General features: G+C 32.8%; 1 long non-coding RNA gene across 2 annotated transcripts; it reads right to left on the reverse strand.

Annotated features, from left to right (window-relative positions):
- Positions 1-694: 694 nt before the first annotated feature.
- LOC114077127 lies at positions 695-6,765 on the reverse strand. 2 transcript variants are annotated; one of them, XR_003578163.1, is made up of 8 exons: positions 6,652-6,765; positions 6,157-6,210; positions 4,846-4,911; positions 4,048-4,124; positions 3,540-3,646; positions 2,069-2,120; positions 1,802-1,904; positions 695-795 (listed from the first exon to the last, which is right to left on the reverse strand). It is a non-coding gene; the product is annotated as an uncharacterized LOC114077127 (long non-coding RNA). The 2 variants fall into 2 exon arrangements; XR_003578162.1 differs by lacking the exon at positions 695-795 and having other exon boundaries at positions 1,546-1,904.
- Positions 6,766-7,511: the final 746 nt, after the last annotated feature.

The raw sequence follows: 7,511 nt of genomic DNA on the forward strand, positions 1-7,511 counted from the left end.
CCCAAAAAATATAGTTATCGCAAATCAAAGTAAATCTTTTCTGATGTGGAAGTTCAGACTGTGCTGCAACCACAGAGCATACTCAGATAAAACCTTGGCTCTGATACCAGATTGTTGGGAAAACGCGGACGAGCACAAAAATATATATGGTAAAAGTAATGGAAATAAAATGGGAAAATAACGACACCAAGAATTTTACGTGGAAACCCTTCTGAATAAGGGAAAAAACCACGAGCCAAGAGGAGCAACTGATATTACTATAGTAAGGAATTTTACACTGTGTAGTCACGAATACAATACTCAAAGTGACTACTACACACTCAAAAGGAACAACACTCTTTTGGTTTCCGTCTTACTAAAATATCGCTCACACTCTATTTTTCTTCACAGACTATTTTCTTGTATAGTCTATAGAATACCTCACTTTGCTCTCAATATAGTTTTTCTCTCTAACTTGGTGTGTTCTACAAATGAGCAAGAATGCTCTATTTATAGAAGGATAAAACCATACCTATGTCACTAATGACATAGGTAAATATAGCAAAGTCAAAAATGGTTGCAAATCTTACCAATTTGCCAACTATCAAATCTTTTCTTTTCAACTCCAATTACTATTCCTTTTTAACAATTGCTTGTACCAATTGAATAGATAAAGTTGACTAAAACAATGGGATGGATTCAACAGACCGTATATTCTTCTTTTCTTTTCTTCCCCGTAGCTTAGTAATATTTTTTTAAATTGATCAAAACAGTTTGAGACACAGCTTTTTATCGTAATATTTCTTCATATTTTTCCTATAATAAGTAGAGGAAATGAGAAAGCATTAAAGATAAGGAACAAAATAAATTTTGAAGAAAAATGTAGAAAGATGTATAAGATTTTAAGCTTTAATACAGTGTACATCTTTCAACCATATGATAAAAATAGGACAAGAGGTCTCAAGATCCCCCAAAACACAGATACAGACAATACATGACAAGAGTTCCCAAGACCCCCAAACCACACACACAAAAGCACTTGCACATGATAGTAAATCAAGGAACCAAGTTGCAGGTAACTACTCTAATGATGCACAGTACTCAAATTTCTCATTTGGTATTCAGGACAACCCAATGGTGTCTACTGTAACTCCCATTAAAATTGAAGTGTGAAAGGAACCTGCAAGCACTCATACTATAGTCGAAAGAACCCAGTCTACTCAACATGATAATCAGGAGCTGCAACTTACAGAAATGCCAATACACAGAGGATGAAAGCCCAAGAAATTCAAGATTTATACATTCATTAATTGAAAAGGAGGGTAGGGTCAAGATCTGCACAAGAAAAAAAAAGAAACGAGACGCTTGAAACTTGACTAGCCAAGGTACGAAACCATCACTTTTACTGCAATTTTTAACTTGACGCTAACTACTTTTTCTTTTTACTACAAGCAACAAATTACGCTCTAAAACACGACTAGAATTGCACATAAAACATCGAATGAGAGTCACTCTAAAACAGCAGTAGGATCACACCAAAAACACTAAAATTGCAGTAGAAAAGCATTAAAACAACACCTACATTATACCAAAACAACATAAACAAATACGTTCTAAAACATGACTCGAATTTCACAAAAAACAACTGCACAAGAGTCATTCTAAAACAGCAGTAGGATCGCACTAAAACAATACTAAAATTGCAGCGAAAAGGCATCAAAACAACACCTTCATTATACAAAAACAACAGCAACTAATATGATTTTGAACCTATGAGACCTGCATTTACATTTTTAGATAAGCTTTAAAGTTTTTGACTTACATGGAAAATTCAAGAACGTTCACCAATAAATGATTTTCATCATGACCGTGTTAACGTGCTAATGTAACTCACTCGGTGTTGGATCTCTACCTTTTATAATATCCTATAAAAAAAGAAATCAATTAATTATTAGATATAATCATATTATGTGCATAGTATGTGTTCAGATACAAACATATACCATACAAGAAGATGTTAGTAAAGAGTTCGTAAAATATATACTCATAATTCTGGAAGATGTTAGTAAAGAGTTCGTAAAATATATACTCATAATTCTGCACAGCCTGCACAGCAGCTGCAAATTTTTGACTTGAAAAATCTGCAAATTTGACAGACGCATCACTTGAGAATTTTGCGCAACAGTTCTAAAGTTCAGAAGATTAATAAGTTAGTCACCTAACATATGCATCACCTGACTAAGAATAAAATTATATGGGTGCATACATGGATGTACTAAGAGCAGATGGTATTACAATGACTAAGTAATAACAACTAGTCTGCAACTTTATGTATATAGAGAGAGTATTCTAGGCAGCAAAACAATCAAAATCAATGTGTAGATAGCATAATTCAAATCACATATTTTTAGTGCAAAACATCAAAATCAATGTATCAACTGTTCTTAAAATCTTCTACAATCATTAACTATTGTTACGGCACAATTTGTAATTTCCAAAAGAAGAAACAATATAGAAAGTTAAAGCTGCCCGGGTACTATAGGATAGCATCGTCGTCACTTGAAACTAAGGGATCAACCTCATTAGTAGTAGCAGGAGGAGGCACTATGGGGGTCAAAGGTGACGGATTGTCAAGGGAGTAATCACTTCTTGTACCCGTTCCATAAGAATAGGATGAAGATGATTAATAAGTGCATGAAGCATTTTCTTTAAAAATTCATCCATATTTGTTGTTGATTTTGATTGAAAAACTGAAGGTCGTACAGATGATGAGGCACAAAGCTTATGCTTGTAGTAATTTTTCGCTTTAGTTCCAAGACCGTATATTCTTCTGTTCTTTTCTCCACCTGCAGCTTGGTAATACGCTTTAGATTGATCAATATCAGATTGAGATACCATTTTTTTCTCGTAAGATCTCTTCATATGCTTCATGTAATAAATAAAGTTAAAGAAATATTGGTCAACTATGTAAGTTTCTAAAGAATAGGAAACCACACACTTTACATTTGTAAGAGGGGCATGTCTTACCCAAGACAACCTATGCCAAAGAACTCACACTGGTGCTATGAAGCTTGGAACTACTTCTGTACAACTTTTGGATTGAAATGGGTCATGCCTAAGACAGTGAAGCAAGCCTATGAAAGTTGATATATTTGGAGAGTTGATAAAATCATCAGAAAGGTATGGGAAATGGTCCCAACAATCAGCTTTTGGTATTTATGGACAGAAGCAACACCAGATGCTTTGCTAGCACAAAAACTCAAACCTCTTACTGAAGTCTAACTATTTAGCTAATTTGTTTATCTCAAAGGTTTTACCCCTATAACTAATGTAGATACTTTTGTGGATTTTATATGCTCCTTATCACTGCTAAGAAATTTTTTTGGAATAAATAAATCAAAGGTGCATGTCCTCTAGGCTTACCATCTAACGGATATTACTTTACCATCTAAGATTTTTAAAGGAAATAAACAAGGAAAACCATTACTTGGACATGTAGAAAATACATAACCTTTTAAGATGATTGCAGTACATTTAACTTGAAGATATTTACAACTTACAGCCAATAAGTTGATTACTAAAGTATTTTCCAATCAAGTGAAAATGTGCTAAAATATTTTGAAATGCCTCCAAAAAAAGCTATCAAATCATCTGGAAAAACTTATGCCTGCAAATATAGGAGTGAAACAGTTAGCATTGTGTTTAACCATATAGTAAAGAGATCATATAAGAAAAGAAACAAATTAGTAAAGGGGATTAGCCTTTTAAGAGAGTGAAATATTGAATACCATCAGATCATTTGCCGTTATGGGTTATCATATTCTAATTCAGGATGAGAACTACCATGAAAATATTGACCCGAAGAAATATCATTGATCAATTCTTTTTTCAGTTGATGCTTCCAGACAAAATAGTCATCAACAAATCCAGACTTAAAAAGGGGATGTTTAACAATTTAAACTTCCATGTATCTAAAGTTGTGGCACTTTTAACATGGACATCTAACTTTATCACCACTCATGTGATTCATTTGAGAACATGCATATTGGATAAATTTATCAACGTCACCTATGAAACTTGAATTTATAGCCCCTCGACCATCCAACATCTCACACATCCAACTATGTTCTAGATTGTTCATGTACCTATTCATGTTTAAATAAATAAAACATTTAGTAACAAACAGAAGTTGATTGAGGACTACTTACAGTAACAAGCACATTTTTAAGAACATGCATACTGGAAATTCACAGATTCTCATTTATATTCAAAATTTGGTCAAATATACAAATTGACATGACAAAATAAGTTGCTGAAATTGCTTAGAGGTAAAGCTAGAAAAAAAAAGAAGCTTAACAGCTTTTCAAAACAAACTTAGCTGGAAAAAAGTTTTCTTATTAAAGAATTCTAATTTCAGTCAACTTACAAAATAATGAAGCATTCTAACACAAATCAAGCTACTAAAACATTCTAATTTCAGCCAACTTACTGATGCTACCTAGTTAAAATATGAATCTCAAGTCCTTCAATTAGAGAGAAACACTTAGTCTTGGCAGGACTACTTCAAATAACAAGGTTCAATAAGTCATCCAATAAATTGGCACACACTTTTAGCTTAAGGTAGAGGTTATGTAAATCTTATAAAATTGAAGATACCTAATTACAGTGGCAGATCAGCCTCTCTACCAAAAAATACTAGCAAAATAAACAATATTTGTTTCAAAAAGACAGCTTGTAAGACGATCAAATGAGTTTCCTCTTTAAGTACAACAATTCGTCCAACAAATAAACCCAACGAAGAAGTTAAAGTCTAGAATATATTTCTCTAGCAAATAAGACCAAAAAAGAAGTTAAAGTTTAGAATACCTTTCTGTGGAATTACTACTCTTCTTCCTGATTACGATCAGTAAAGTAAATATCTTGAGAGTATATCTTTAGAAAAATCAAGGGAAAAAAATAAAGATCAAGGCTTACTTCAAGTTAATGACAACCAAATACTAAGTATAAATGTTATAGTAGTAGATACCTGCAATATTTAAACATCATACGTCTTGGTTATTAACAAGAACAATAGAAACAAATAACTACTAAACAATTAATATGAATTAGTTGTTGTCTTGACTTGCATAAGCACTTAACATGTGTCTTTAGCCAATAGCACTGATCATGGAGACTCAATTACTTATTGTCAAGCCAACATATTCACAAATGATAATAACATACCAAATCAGTGTCATTAACACCTTTGGCCTAGACTTTAGTGTATAAACCAATCCCTACAAGAAAATTGGTTATTTATACTTTCATGAAGAGTATGTGATTGGTCTTATTATGAGAAGCCATGTTGTGTGATCCTTCTCTAACACCTAAAACACCTATTCGATGTGCTATTCTACATGATCCTCTCTGCTTGTTCAATTGTTTGATTATATAAATATGTCTAATATTTTTCAAAATTACACTCACGCTTACTTACAATTGTTTCTATGTTTTAATGTCATATGCTTGTATCTTATTCACCCAAATGCAAGAGACTGTTTTCATAGATTCTCAGCTAAACAATATTAGAATACCGATTACAAAATAAAAAAGAAATCATATATCATGCTAGTCAAAAGGTTCTTAAATCGTAAAACCAAAATTACCACAGAAGTAACTTCTAAGCTAGATTCAATATAACTTTAATATTATTTATCATAAAAATGAACTAATCACCATTCTTGGCAAGTTCCTAACTCTATTGATAAAAGTCCTTTGCAATCTAATGCAAATGAGGATAGTAGTATTGCTACAATTCATGTGAAGCAGAGCATATATCGGGAACCCAAAAGGAATAATGAGGAAATTATTCACAATAAACAACAAAAAAAACAATTTTCACAATCCCCTGAACAATGACAAACATATGTATGTCACTCAATCTTATATCTCGAAAGTTTCGAATGAGTTTAAGAAATGCACCCCCTCATAAAAAAAAAAGCAACGTCTTGCAAAATCCCAACCCTCCCAATGATCACGTTCAACCTTCCCAAACCACCAAAACAACTCCAAAACAGAGCAAATACCAGCTCTTGCACCCTTCACTGTTATTCAATCTTTTGCAGCAAAATTTTCTTATTGCCAATGAAAAACTACAAGCAACTATTAGGTAGTTGCGGGAGGGGGAGAAAATCATACCTTTAAGTGAAGAGAGTAAAGCGATAGTTAGTAGTCACAATCAATGAAAGGTAGCTGCAATAAGAATACAAAATTAAGCAAATCAGTGTGCAATTTACTTTCACAAAAGCAAATAAAAGTAAATCATTGTAATGTTGAACCCTAATCCCAATTTTTCAGAAAATCATAATACAAAAAAAAAAACAAAAAAAAACCTATTTTCAGAATACCCAAACTACTAAAATCACTATTTTCAGAACATCTCAAACTTACTTCGAGCTAAAGGAAATGGAAGAGTTGAAAGTATTTTCAACCCTATTTTCAGAATAGTGACATTGATAAAACCCACTATTTCAACACATCTCAATAATACTTCAAACTAAACGAAATGAAAAGAGTTGAGAGCTAAAAACTCCAATCTTCACAAACCTATCAGAGACATAAAGATGATAGTTTGAGAGCTCACTTTTTAGATAGAAATGGAAGATTCAAAAAGATGAGAGTTAGAGCACTTACTTTGAGATGAAGATTGAAGGAGATGGGAGTGTTAGCCATCAGAGAAGGAAAGTTCCGTCAGAGAGCTTACATAGCCTTTACTTTGAGAGATGAGAGCTTCTGGTGAAAATGGAAAGTGAAGCGTTTTAGCTTAGAAAAAATATAACTTTGCAACAGACTTAGTGACGGATTTTAATATCCGTTGCTAGCAAAAATTATATTTATTTAGATTTAACTCTAGCGATGGATTTTTCTTCACTATATAAATTAAATTTTATAAAAATATATATTTTGAGTTTAGTAACGTTTTTTCCGTCATTAAATCGTCGCGGAATATTAATTAAATTGGTCACACTTACTTGGTTGCCAAATTGGTAGCCAAAACTAGGGCGCCAAAATTTCGCGCTTATTTTTAGCGACCAAACAAATATTTCCTCTTCAATCCGTCGCTATATCATAACTCAAAAAAATATTTGCAATTCTTGCAACAAAATGTCTATTCCGTTGTAAATCCGTGGTTATATAGTGATGGAATAATATTCGTTGCTAGTATCCGTCGCTAAACGTTATTTTTTTAGTAGTTTGACTCACCCTCCAAATTTTGGTATACGGTTTAAGCCATGGATAACAAAGACATCCAAAAACTATAAGATTTTCATAGGTAGATGGTTTACCATATAATATTCGGTAGGTTGACTCGTTATTTAAGATGGGAGTAGATAGTCGATTTAAACAGATAAACAACACAATGACAAGCAAAAGACCATAGTTCTGGTGGAAGGGATGCTTTATGGAGAGGGGTTTTGGCTGTCTTAATGATATAATGATGTAGACGTTCAGCTACGGCTACACGTTGTGGCGTGTAGGGAGGTGAAACTAAA

The sequence above is a fragment of the Solanum pennellii genome, chromosome 5 (assembly GCF_001406875.1).
Source record: "Solanum pennellii chromosome 5, SPENNV200".
Lineage (NCBI taxonomy): Eukaryota > Viridiplantae > Streptophyta > Magnoliopsida > Solanales > Solanaceae > Solanum > Solanum pennellii.